The 14,003-nt window shown below is 45.4% G+C and overlaps 1 protein-coding gene across 35 annotated transcripts in view; it reads right to left on the minus strand.

Moving 5' to 3' along the window:
- The window catches only part of POLN (DNA polymerase nu), a 129,499-nt gene that overhangs the window by 59,854 nt on the left and 55,642 nt on the right, over positions 1–14,003 (minus strand). The gene's annotated exons all lie outside the window — the stretch shown is intronic.

The following is a 14,003-nucleotide window of genomic DNA, read 5'->3' on the forward strand; positions in this document are numbered from 1 at the left end:
AGCAGAAAAAGCGTTTGACAAAATTAAATATCCGTTCACGATAAGAGCTACGCTCAGCAAACCAGACGTAGAAAGGAATCCTTTAACATGACCAGGAGAGCCTGTGACAAACCGAAAGCTAACTTCATCCTTGATGGTGGAAGAGTCAGCGTGGCCCCTCAAAATCAGGCGCAGCAAAGAATGCCCTCCCACCACTTCCACTCAACACAATAGAGGAGCTCCTAGGCGCACGACAGGGCAAGGGAAAGATAAAGAACAGCATACAGCACAGAGGAAGAAACAGAATGGTCCTTAATTCACTAAAGATGTAACTGTATACGTAGACCATCCCACGGAAACCACACAAAAGCTTCCCAAACTGATACCTGAGTTGACCAAAGTATCAACACAAAGTCAATATACAAAGATTGAGAGTTCCCACTGGCTCAGCAGGTTGTGAACCAACCAGCATCCATGAGGATGTAGGTTCAATCCCTGGTCTCGCTCAGTGGGTTAAGGATCTGGTGTTGCCGTGAGCTGTGCTGTAGGTCACAGACGCAGCTCGGATCCCATGCTGCTGTGGCTGTGGCAGAGGCCTGCAGCTGCAGCTCTGACTCGACCCCTAACCTGGGAGCTTTCATATGCCGTGGGTGTGGCCCTAAAAGGAAAAAAAAAAGGTCAATATAAAAGAAATCAATTCTATGTATACATAGTATAACGAATAATTGGACAACTGGACATTGAAATTAAGTTTGAAATGCTATGCATAATAGCACTCAAAATATTCAGGTATAAATCTGTATGTTGAAAACTACAGAATCTTGATGAAAGAAATCAAAGAAGCCCTAAATAAATGGAAAGATACACCATATTCATGGGTTAAAATACTCAATATTAATGTCACTGACTCACAAACTGATCTAAAAATTCAACACAATTCCGATCAAAATACCAGCAGGATTTTTCATAGCTATCAACAAGTTGATTCAATAATTTATGATCATAAATAGAAATGTAAAATGCAAAACTTTAAAATTTTTAGAAGAAAACGTAACAGAAAGAGCTTCGTAATCTTGTATTAAAGAGCTGTTAGATACACATCAGCACGGCACATAAAAGAAAACAACGAGAAACTGGACTCCACCAAACTTTTTTTGGCAAATTTCATTTCGTCACCATGTTTCCTTGGGCACCTCTTGGCTGCGGCGGTTTCTCAGATTCTCTTACATTTTTATGACCTTGTTTTGAGGCGTATTGGTCAGGCAGAATAGCCCTCACCTGGGGCTCGTCATTCCTCTCGTGGTTAGACTGGGGCTCTGAGTTCTGGGAGGAAGAGCACAGAGGTGAAGTGCCCTTCCCATCTCATCACGCCAAGGGCGCCTGCTACCAACATGACCTATCACTGCTGATGCTGGCCTTGATCTGAGGTGGTGTTTGCTAAGTTCTCCACCAAAGGGCTACTTTTTAAATTCCCCCTTTCTTTTCTATTATTACTTTTTTTTTTTTTCCGCTTTTTTAGGGCCACACCCGCGGCATGTGGACGTTCCCAGGCTAGGGGCTGAATCAGAGCTCCAGCTGCCGACCTACACCACAGCCACAGCAACACAGGACCCTTAACCCACTGAGCGAGGCCAGGGACCGAACCCGCATCCTCATGGTTCCTGGTTGGATTTGTTTCCGCTGCGCCAGGAGGGGAAGTCCAACAGCGATAGATCCTTAGCCCACTGCACCACGCAGGAACTCCCCCCCATGCCCTTCTGGTGTATTCTTGAGCCCAACCTGCAACTCCAACTCTCACCCCTGCCCACCGACACGCTAACTACAGCCAAACCAAGCTTCCTGCAGTTCCTCCAGCGCAGCATGGTCTCTGTCCTCCGCGGTGAGCCTGGCTCCCCTTCACCTACTTAAGAAAAATGGTGTAACTGACATAACACTGTACACAACGTGCGGATTCGATACTTCTATATATTGCAAGACGACCACTGCAAAAAATCCAGTGAACTTCTGTCACCATACGTAGTTACAAAATCTTCTTGTGATGAGAACTTGCAAGGTCCGCCCTCTGAGCAACTTCCAAACAGGAAAGGCAGCGCCGGCCTCCGGTCACCATGCCGCACATCCCATCGCCCCGGCCTGTTCACTTACAACTGGGTATTCCCATCTTTCCACCCTTCACTCATTCCGCCCACCTCTCCCCCACTGCTTCAGGCAACCACCAATCCGTTCTCTCTATGCCTGAGTTTGGTTTTGGAGTGTTTTTTAAAAAAGACTCCACCTGTAAGTATTTGTCATGTGTATTTATCCTCCTATCAGATTTATTTCACTCAGCATAATACCCTCAAGGTCCATCCATGGGTCACAAACAGCAAGATTTCATTCTTTGTATAACCGAATGTTATATTGTGTGTGTGTGTGTGTGTGTGTGTGTGTGTGTGTGTGTGTGTGTGTGTGTGTGAGACGCCCTCATCCTCTGACTCTGAGACGCTCCAGGCTCATCTTGGTTGTTTCCGGCCCCAGGCCTAAAACCAGTCTTGCTCAAGCAGGGCCGGTTGCTCTCACTGGAGATGGTAGCAGACGCCAAGATCTGGGTGCGAGGCGTGCTCTTTGCTCTGGGCCCTCTCAGCTGACAGCAAGGATGACTGTGTGTGTGGCTCCCCTGTGAATATGCTCGTGTCCGCGACTGCTTCTCTGTGTAGCCGTCTGTGTCTGCTTGAAGGCAGACGCCAGTCCGCGCTGCTGTCTCCAGGTCTAACCCATCGCCATGTGGACCCCTCTAGCCCCTCCACTGCAACACGAGAATCTGCTCCCACCATCCACCGTCGCCTACGTAACTGTCCAACTCGTGCACGCAGACAGCGGACTCAGAATTGTTCACCCATGTCCCTGTAGGAAACCACGTGACCAACTAGAGCCCAGTGATTCTGAAGCTCAGATGCCTCCTGCACGTGGGCTCCCGCCTTGGAGTGCCCACCTCACAGCTCGCCTCTGTGCCCGGGCAGACCCCCACCGACGCGGGGGTCCTGTGCTTCCACGCCAGAGGATCACTGGGCCAGGGGCCACGGGAACTTTCCAGCTCCCCCTCGTGCCCCTGGGGCCATGGAGACTTGGTGGGGGAGAGCCACCTCCGGCTCCCTGCCCCAACGGCGAAGCCCACCCTGTCTCGGCCTGGAGCTGCCGGGAAGACGGCCTCCTCCCAGGCTTCTAGGCTGGAAGCCAAGCCTCATCCCCAGACAGCTTATGCGGGTCTGGCCCCTCCTCTGGCTCTGTCCCCAGGGCCCAGGTCGGAGCCCTTTGGGGAAACTCGCTGATGCTTGCCTCCCTCTGGGCACACCCCCCGAGCCCACGGGGAGCCCCGGCCTTCCTGTGAAGGGGACCTGCCCATACCACGTACCTCGCACACCTTACATTATAAACTCCGCAGAGCTTGTTAAGCTCTGAAAACACAAGTCTCCGAGTCTTGATATTTGGGGAGCTTATGAAGTTAAACCAAGCCAGACACTTTTGAGCTTCACTTCTCCCGTTTTCTTTCACAAGTTCTGCGCTGAACGGCAGAGCTGAGCGCCGCCGACTCTGTTCTCAGCCGCAGCCTCTCTCCTTCTGCGGAGACAGAGGCCTCGGCCCCACTGAGCAGGCGGTCTCGAAGGAGCAAGAAGCGCTGGGAATGAACGCACAGGGTTCAAAGCTATCCTCTGCCACCGAGCCTTTTGTTTCACTGAAGCTGCCGATAAAGGAGCCCACGCTTACTCTTCTGGGAAGATGGGGGGACCCTCCCTCCTCCCCGGCCCGCACAACTAAAACTCTAACCACGACACCAACGCTCTGCGGGTGGACAGTAAGGCAAGCGGCCAGGGCCCACAGGACCAAGAGGAACACGGTGGCGAGGCCCAGGCTGCTTTTTGCCTCAGTCTCAGACTGGGTGTGGAGAAGCCAGGAACACAGACCTGCGGGTGGCCGCGGACCAAAAAGCCCCACAAAGGCCTGTGCCCTCGAGCAGGAAGAACACTTTTATTTAGATAGAACTGTACTGTTCCAGTCAAATACTACAGAAAAGAACTGTGGTTGAGTTTAGCAAGTTTAGCAAGAACCTCCCTCCCAAGTTCATCTCGGTAATTTTCCACCCACTCCCCCTGCCCATCGGCTATAAATCTCTGGCTGTCTTTGTTGAACCTGGAGTCAAGTACAATCCCTCTCCTCTACTGCAATGGTCTTGAAAAAACTCTTCCTTGCCTGTTCAACTCTGTCTCGTGCATTTGTTTCTTTGACAAAATACAAGACATCGAAATGTGTGGGATACAGCCAGAGCTGTGCTGAGAAGGAAATTTCTCTAACACAGATGTGAGAAAAAAAGAAGACTCAAAGCAATAATCTAAGTACCTAGAAAAAGAAAGCAAAAATAAAACCAAATCAAGCAGAAGAAAGGAAATCATAAAAAAAAACAGACATCAATAAAATTGAAAACAGAGAAAAACCAATGAAACAAACAGCTGGTTTATTGAAAAATGTCGACAGTACTGACAAAACTCTAGCTAGACTGACACTGAAAGAAGACACAAATGACCACTGTCAGGAATGAAAGCGGGGACATCACTACGACGCCAAGACGCGAAGGAGGGGATGCTAGCAGACCACCGCACAGATCAGTCTCACAAGCCAGACAAAATGGGCCGACTTCTCAAAAAGCACAGACAGTCGAATCCACCCAGTATGAAACCGATGACAGCAATAAGCCCATATATATTAAGGAGACTGAACTCATGATCTTAGAACTCTCCAAAAAGAAATCTCAGGCCCAGATGATTTTATTAACAAACTCTACCAAATATTCAAAGAATTAATATCAGTTCCACACAGTAGTCTCCAAAGATGCAAGAGGAAGGAACACCTCCCGTTTCTTGAGACTAGTATTATTCTTATACCAAAAACCAGATGAAAACAGATCAATATCCTTCACGAATAAACACACAAAAATCCTTTTAAAATACTAGCACATAGAATTCAGCATATATTTTAAAAAATATGATGCAGAAAATGCACTCTTAGGCACTTATCCCAGAAAAGTGAAAACTTAAGTTCACACAAAAATCTGTATATGAATATTTACAGCAGCAGCCAAAACCTGGAAACAACCCAAATGTCACTCAAAACTAAATTACTGCTCACACCTAAGGGCTTCAGGGGGTGATAAACTGCTCATGGGAAACTTAATATCTTTTTTTCAAAATATCCGATATTTTAAATATATTATTTTTAAAAAGTAATAATTTTTCTCAAAATTATAAAAAGAATCTCCTATAGAACATCTAACGGTTCAAAATGTCCTTAAGAAGACTTTTTTTTAAAAAGGAATACCGGGAATTTCCCCTGTGGCTCAACAGTAACAACGCTGACTAGCAACCGTGAGGACGCGGGTTCAACCCCTGGTCTCGCTCAGTGGGGTAAGGATCTGGCATTGTCATGAGCTGTGGGGCAGGTCACAGATGTGGCTCAGATCCTGTGTTGCTATTGCCACGGCATAGGCTGGCAGTTACAGCTCCAGGTCAACCCTAGCCTGGAAACTTCCATACGCCATGGGTGTGGCCCTAAAAAAAGAAGACAAAAATAAATAAATAAATAAATAAATAGGAATTTGTACGTACGTATGTACGTATGTATGTATTTTGGGGTTGTGCCCACAGTATGGGAAAATTCCCAGGTCAGAAATCGAACCCATGCCACAGCACCAGCCAGAGCTGTTGCAGTGACGATGCCGGATCCTTAACCTGTTGAGCCACAAAGGAACTCCTTAAGACTCTTAACTGGAAGAACCCATTCATTTATCCAGCAAAATACTATATTATGAAAAATGCTAGTTCTTTACACACACAAGCTCCAAATAATTAATATGTCCATGACATACAGAAGATCTCCCGTGGCACAGTGGGTTAAAGATCTGGTGATATCACTGCAGTGGCTATGTAAACTACTGGAGGAAATTCCTTTACCTAATAAATATAAGCTGTAAGAACCAATGCTGTGTATTCTTCCCTGAAATGTTTCCCTGCCAATAATACGTTAGCTATATTTAGCACTTGATAACTAAGATTTAGGTCCCCAATTTTATTCATTCCTTCGAAAACATTTAGCGACGACGCTGCTCTTTCTGGGATAAAATGCTGATGCAACTCAAGGAATCTACAGCAGAGGAGGGGAATCTGCGGGGCAAGCGAGCAGGTGACACCGTAGGTTAAGCAGAAGGTGCCCTGGGGACGCACATCTACAGGAAACTCACTCAGATTAAGATCCTGTGAGAATAAACAAACGGGCCAGCACGCAGAACTGACAGCCTAGAAGCAGGCTCATGTATTTACCAAATTCATACACCACAGATGCATTCCAAATTACTGTAAGCTATCATCGGAATAGTACACTTTAAAAACTCTAAGATGGAAGGATAGAAATTTGGGGTAGACAGAGGAAGTCACTTGGGAAGAACACTCTTGGGAAAGGACAAACAGGGACTCCGAATGTACCCAGGGAGTGATCAAGCTCTTCAAGGGACGACGGACACAGAGAAGCTCATGATACTGGCTCCAAACCCTTTCCACAGGAAAAGCCTGACTGAGCTTTGGGAGTGGGGGCTGGGGTGGAGGGCGTCAAATGAGGCTTCCGAATGGACATGTCCTCTGGGGTGAGGCCACAAGGACAGGCGGTAACCAGGCAAAGAAGGCTGGGCTGGAGGAAGACGTGCTCAGGGATCTGGGTCATCTAAGCAGAGGCGACGAGGCAATGGCTCAAAGACAAGGGAAGGCACGAGGGGTCAGGGGCTCCCAAGCCACGAGTGACCGCCCACAAACGACAAAACCGTAGTCTGGCTCTGCCTCAGATACCAAAAAGCTCGTACAAACGTGCTAACAAAATACTGGACATATATTTAGAAAAATGAAGAAAACTAAGGGGGAAGAAAAGACTCACAAAGGAACAAAAGCAAAAATTCAGCTAAATAATGGCTAGATTTCAACATTTCCAGCCAAGACCTTTTAAAAACTGTTAACATTAAAACATTTTTTAAAAAACCCTAACCTAGAAGAAGAGTGAGCACTCTGGATAGGAAAGAATGCGTGATGATACAATGTCAAAGGTCAGGTATTCTAAATGACAAAACATTGACAAATTCAGAGCCAGGACCGGGGCAGCACTGCAGTGAAGCAGAGGCCTGGACAAAAACAGGTTCTGCGGCTGCGGAAACACTAGAAGGGACGTTCACAGCCACTCTGATAAGAGGTATCGGATGCTGAAGACATGGTAAGAACGGGGCTCCCGGCGAGTGCAGTGAGAACAAAGGCGGCTGGTACCTTCCCAGGCGCAGGTCTTTGTGAAAACCACGCCAGCTGTGAGGCGCGTGAGCGCCGCCAGGCACGGCCTCGGGGTCTCCGAGTCAGGGAAGGGGAACTGAGGCGAACAGAGGCCTGGCGGCCGCAGGCCCGAGAGGAAGGCAGGAGAGGCCGCGCGGGCAGGGTCGGGCCACACTGTCAGCACGCTGCAGTCTCGGTGAGGCCCCAGACCCGGCGACCCTGAGACGCTGGAAGACGCTTGGGGGGGGTCACACATCCAGTTTGCCGTTCAGTAAAAGTCAGTAAGAGCGCGGCCCGACCACGACGCAGGCGGAGCCGGGCCGGAGATGTGTCCGCGAAGCAGGCAGGACGGTCCCGCTCTCGGGGACCTCGCGGACCAGGGCGGCAGCCAAAGTAAAGAGGCGGCTGAGCAGTGTCACGGGCAGCGCGACGGCCGCTAGACTGAGGCCTGAGACAGCAGATGCTGACCGACGAACTGGCCCAGGCGGAGGGAGCAGAAGCCATGCAGGCCTCGGCCGGATGGAAAAGCACCGGATGGGAGCTTCCCTCTGCACCTGGGACGTAGCCAGCTGCAAAGACGCTGCCCCCGCCCTAATGATGAGGAGAGACACATAATCGACGAAATCGCCACCTCCTTGAGCCCGAGAGACTCGCGCATCCAGAGAGAACAGAGAGAACGGATCTGCGTGTGCGGGTGAGGAAGCTGCCGGGGGCGCCTGGGGACAGGCCGCCCAGAGGGATCAGCAGAGCGGGCAGCACACTCCCCAGGCCAGGGGGGGTTCTTGTTCCCACCGGCCAGTCTCGGCAAGCTCTTAATGCTGGGAAACAGGCGGAAGACTCCGGCCTTGGCTTGGGGGTGGGGATAATGAGCCTTCAGTGGGGCACTTCGCTGGACCTGCCCAACGCATCCTAAAAGGAAGACCGGAAAGGCAGCGACCGTGGCCAAGGAACTTAACACGACTCGGAACAAAGCTCAGGAATATCTACAAGACGCCAAAAGGTCCATCACCTGACAACGCAAGATCCACAGTGTCTGGTATCCAAACAAAGATCATCACACGTAAAAAGAAGCCGGAAGATGGAGGCGCAATGAGAAGAATCACCTACTGAAACTAAACTATATTGGACACAGACGTTGAAATTATAGACAAGGACATTAAAACAATGATTACAACTGTATCCAATATTTTAAAAATTAAGTAGAGACGTAAATGGCATAAAAAAGATCCAAGGTGAATTTCCAGGAATGAAAAATGTGATGTTTAATATGAAAAAGACACTCAGTGGGATCAACAACAGACTTGAGACCAAAGAAAAGATGAGTGGACTATCGGAAATAATAACAGAAAGAAAAAAATCCAAGGAAAAGAAGAAAAATGAGTTTCAGTGCTCAGATGCAAGTGCCCTAATATATATAATTATAGCGGACTTCCCAAAGGAGAGGAAAGAGAAGGAGGAACATAAAAAGTGAATAAATAACCAGCAATAGTTTTCCAAATTTGATTAAAACTATAAATGCCCAGATCCAAGAAACTCAAACATAGAAACATGAAAAAATTACACCAAGGTGCATCATAATCAAATTTCTCAAAGGTAATGATTACGACTAAACCAGCCAGAAAAAGAAAAGGCACATTACAGCTGGAAAAATGAAGATAATGATGAGAGTAGGTTTCTTAGAAAAACGATGTGAGAAGAGGGTAATGTAACATCTTCAAAGTACTGAAAGGAGAAACACTCAACTGATAACTTTATACTTCGCAAAAATGATATTTAAAAACAAAGCTGAAATGAAAATATTTTCAGACCCCCTAAAGCTGAAAGAATTATCAACAGCAGACCCACATTATAAGAAATGTTAGGGGTGCCCTTTAGGCAGAAGAAAATGATACCAAACAGAGATATGGGTGCACTCAGGAGATGAGGAGCCCTGAAAATGTACATGGGCAAATACCCAAGACTTTTCTTATTATTTAAATAGACTTAGAAGATAAAGACTATTTAAGCAAAAATGAAATATACTGTAGAATTTATAACTCATACACACAGTACAATAAAAGACAACCACAGCATAAAGGCCAGGAGGAGAAGCGGAACCCTGCTAGTGCAAGGTTCTTATTCTACATGTAGAATGATAACAGACTGGGAGGAATTCCATTTGTGGCTCAGCAGAAATGAACCCGACTAGTATCCATGAGGACACAGGTTCGATCCCTGGCCTTGCTCAGTGGGTTAAGGACCCAGTGTTGCCATGAGCTGTGGTGTGGGTTGCAGATGTGGCTTGGATCCTGTGTTGCTGTGGCTGTGGTGTAGCCGGCAGCTACAGCTCCGATTCGACCCCTAGCCTGGGAACTTCCATATGCTGCAGTTGTGGCCTAAAAAGCAAAAAGGAGAAGGAAGGAAGGAAAGGAAGGAAGGAAGAAAGAAAGAGAGAAAGAAAACAGACTGTGACAAATTGAAGATAAATCCTGTAAACCTTAAATTAACCACTAAAATAACAAAACAAAGAATCATAGCTAATACATCAAAAGAAGATAAAAGAATCTTTAAAAACTTAACCCAAAAGAAGGGAGGAAAATTGGAAAGGGGAACAAAGAATAACTGGGATACATACAAAACAAAGAGCAAGACAACAGATTGAAGCTAACCCTATGAATTATCACATTCAAGGTAAATGGATGGAACATCCCAACTAAAAGGCAGATATTGTCGAAATGGATAAAAATGCAAGACCAGTTATATGCTTCCTAGAGTGAACGTACTTTACATATAATGAGACAAATAGTTTAAAAATAAAAGGGTGGAAAATTCCATGCAAACACTAGTCAAAAGAAAACCGCAGTGGCAATTTTAATATTAAATGACGGTTTTATTATTTTTATTATTTCTAAAATTATCTTTCATCTATTTTATTAATTTCAAATTAATATTTTAATATGAGACAAAATATATTTCAAAGAAAATAAATATTACTGGGGATGGATAAAAAAAGTCATTTCATAGAAATAGAAGGGTAGAATCAACAGGACATAATCCTTAATGTTTCTGCTCCTAATAAAAGAGCTTCAAATACATGAAGCAAAAACTACATGGTGACAGAAGAGACAGACTGCAAAGAGAAAAAGAAAATTCCACAGACGTGTGTCAGACCTCAGTACCACCCTCTCAGTAACTAACTGAGTGACAGACAGAAAACCACAAACGTGAACAGCACCACCAACCGACTGGATCCGCCTGGTTCTTCCACAACGTCCCACCGTAAACTGACAGGACACACATCCTTTGCAAGTACACGTGGGACCGCTGACCGAGATACACCATTTTCCGGGCAACGAAAGTCTGCACAACGTTAAAGGATTCAGGTTATGCAGACTATATCAGAGTATATCCTTTGATCATAGCGGAACGAGATTAGAAATCATTAACAGTAAGACAACTGGAAAATCATCAAATATTTGGAAACTAAGTAACAAACTCCTAAATAGCCCATGAGTTACAGAAGACACACTAGAAAGCTTTTTGAACTAAATGAAAATGAAGATACAACATATCAGAATTTACTGAGCACCAGAAAGCAATACTTGGGGGTAAATTTATACCACTAAGGGCCTGTATCCATCAGCTGTGGAGCCGCCTGACCGACCACTGATCATTTGGGAATATCTGAATAGTACCACGAAGGCTCTGAAAACTCAGTGTATACTGGAATCACGGGTCATGGAAGGCAGGTCACAGCTTAACCAGGTTGATTGCCTACTAAAACAAAAACACCAACATTTTCATGGGATTTCTTTCTTTTTTTTTTTTTTTTTCAGGGCTGAACCTGGGCATATGGAAGTTCCCAGGCTAGAGGCTGAATCTGAGCTACAGCTGCCAGCTTATGCCACAGCCACAGCAATGCAGGATCTGAGCCATGTCTGCGACGTACACCACAGCTCAAGGCAATGCCGGATCCTTAACCTACTGAGTGAGGCCAGGGATCAAACCTCAACCTCATGGATACTAGTCGGATTTGCTTCTGCTGTGCCATGACGGGAACTCTTTTTATGGGATTTCTCAACAATGCCTAGGATCTCACCGTGCAATATTCCAAATGCCTAGGATATAACCCAAAGTTACAGAACACCTGAAGAATCAGGAAATCCTCAAATCACATCAGAAAAGACAAGACAATAAGACACTGATGACAGACACTGAAGGTAACACACAGATGGAAAGATATACCTGTTCTTAGATTGGAAGAATCAATACTGTTAAAATGACCATACTACCCAAGGCAATCTACAGATTCAATGCAATCTCTATCCAAACACCAATGGCATTTTTCACAGAACTAGAACAAATAATTTTAAAATTTGTATGGAAACACAAAGGACCCAGAATAGACAAAACAATCTTGAGAAAGAAGAACAAAGCTGACTTTGCACTATTCTACAAAGCTACAGGAATCAAAACAGTATGGTACTAGTATTCCCTGGTGGCTTAGTGGTCAAGGATCCAGTGTTGTCACTGCTGTGGCTTGGGTTCAAACCCTGACACAGGAACTTCTTCGTGCTACAGGCATGGCCAGAAAAGAAACACAGTATGATACTGTTACAAAACCAGACATAGACAAAGGAACGGGATAGCGGGCCCAGAAATAAACCCACACATCTCTGGTCAATCAATCTACGACAAAGGAGGCAAGAACATACCATGGAGAAAAGACTGTCTCTTCTATAAGTGGTACTGGACAGATACAGGAATGAAATTAGAACATTCTTTAACACCACACACAAAAATAAGTTCAAACATACTGAAGACCTAAGTGTAAGAAAGCACTGGAAGAACACTTTTCCCCTGCACCTACGGCCTGCAGAAGTTCCCAGGCCAGGGACTGAACCCAAACCACAGCGGCAACCAGAGACACTCAGTGGCAATACCAGATCCTTAACCTGCTGTGCCACAAGAGAATTCCAGCAGAAATTTTTTTTTTGTCTTTTTGTCTTTTCTAGGGCCACACCCACAGCATATGGAGGTTCCCAGGCTAGGGGTCCAGACGGAGCTGTAGCGGCCGGCCTACGCCAGAGCCACTGTAACATGGGATTGGAACTGCGTCTGCGATCTACACCACAGCTCACAGCAGTGCTGGATCCTTAACCCACTGAGTGAGGTCAGGGATCAAACCCACAACCTCATAGTTCCTAGTTGGATTTGTTAACCACCAAGCCATGACGGGAATCTCTCCCTGGCAGAAAATTTTTTGACGTAAATCGCAGCAATAGTTTTTTGGATCTATCTCCAAAGGTAAAGGAAACAAAAGCAAAAATAAACAAATGGAACCTAACAAAACTTAAAAGCTTTTGCGCAGCAAAGGAAACCCATAACAAAGTGAAAAGACAACCTACTGAGTGGGAAAAGTTATTTGAAACTGATATGACCAACAAGGGGTTAATATCCAACACATATAAACAGCTCATACAATTCAACATAAAAAACACAAACAACCAATTAAAAATGGGTAGAAGATCTGAACGGATATTTTTCCAGAGAGGAAATGCAGATGGCCAACGGATACAGGAAGAGGCATTGAACATTGCTAATCAGGGAAATGCAAATCAAAACCACAATGAGATATCACCTCCCACCCATCAGAATGGCCGTCTGTCATCAAAAAGAACACAAATAACAAATGTTGGCAAAATACTGGAGAAAAGGCAGTGCTCCTACACTGTTGGTGCTCCTACACTGTTAGCTGAAAACAGTATGGAGGTTGCTCAAAAAAACTAAAAAGAGAACTACTGTATGACCTAGCAATTCCACTCCTAGGTAGTTATTTGAAAAGAACAAAAACACTAATTCAAAAAGATACATGCACCTCAATGTTCAGAGCCACGTTATTTACAAGTGCTGAAGTAGGGAAGCAACTGAAATGTTAAGCAAGCGACGAGTGTAGACAGATGTGATACACGCCTACGATGGAATACTATCCAGCTAGAAGAAATAATGCCACTTGCAGCAACAGGGACAGACCTGGAGGGCATTATGCTAATAAGTCAGAGAAAGACAAATATTGTACGGTATCATTTATACGTGGAATCTAAAAAATATAGCAAAGGTGTGACTATCACAGAAAAAGAAGCAAACTCACAGACATCGAGAACGAGAGGTTACCAGCAGCGGGGCGGGGCCGGGGGGGGGAGCATGAGGGTGTGGGGGGGTTATAGGTAATCATATGAAACTACGTGTGTGAAAAATCTGAAAATTATACAGCACCATAGAATTTAAAGCCTTTCATTCAATTAAAAAATCATTGTTCAAATCCCCTCAAAGAAGACACTAAATGACAAGATGCTGCAGATGTTGGCATTATCTGACAAAAACTTCAAAACAGCTACTATAAAAGTGCTCCAGGATACTTATTATGTGTATTACCGAGACTGGAGTCGATTCAATCAACCATTCCCTCTTCTTTCTTAAATAAACCATAGCTTGTTGACGCTTCATTAAAATGTCAAAGTATGGGAAAGATGCAAGTCGATCAAAAGACAAAAACATATTAGATTTTCCTGTTATGTTAAATACCCACGAAGCAGAACGCCTTAGGAGGCAAGAGATAACAGTCACCTTCCCTTAGGTGGGCACGTGTGTGAGAAGCCAGCTTCTTCAAAATGCTGAAAAAGTTATACCCTGGCCATTTAAAATGTTAATCAA

This window comes from Sus scrofa, chromosome 8 (genome assembly GCF_054392235.1).
Source record: "Sus scrofa isolate SSC_HxYL_T2T_F1_AM1 chromosome 8, Sscrofa_HxYL_maternal_Yorkshire_Landrace_v2.0, whole genome shotgun sequence".
In the NCBI taxonomy this organism is placed as follows: domain Eukaryota; kingdom Metazoa; phylum Chordata; class Mammalia; order Artiodactyla; family Suidae; genus Sus; species Sus scrofa.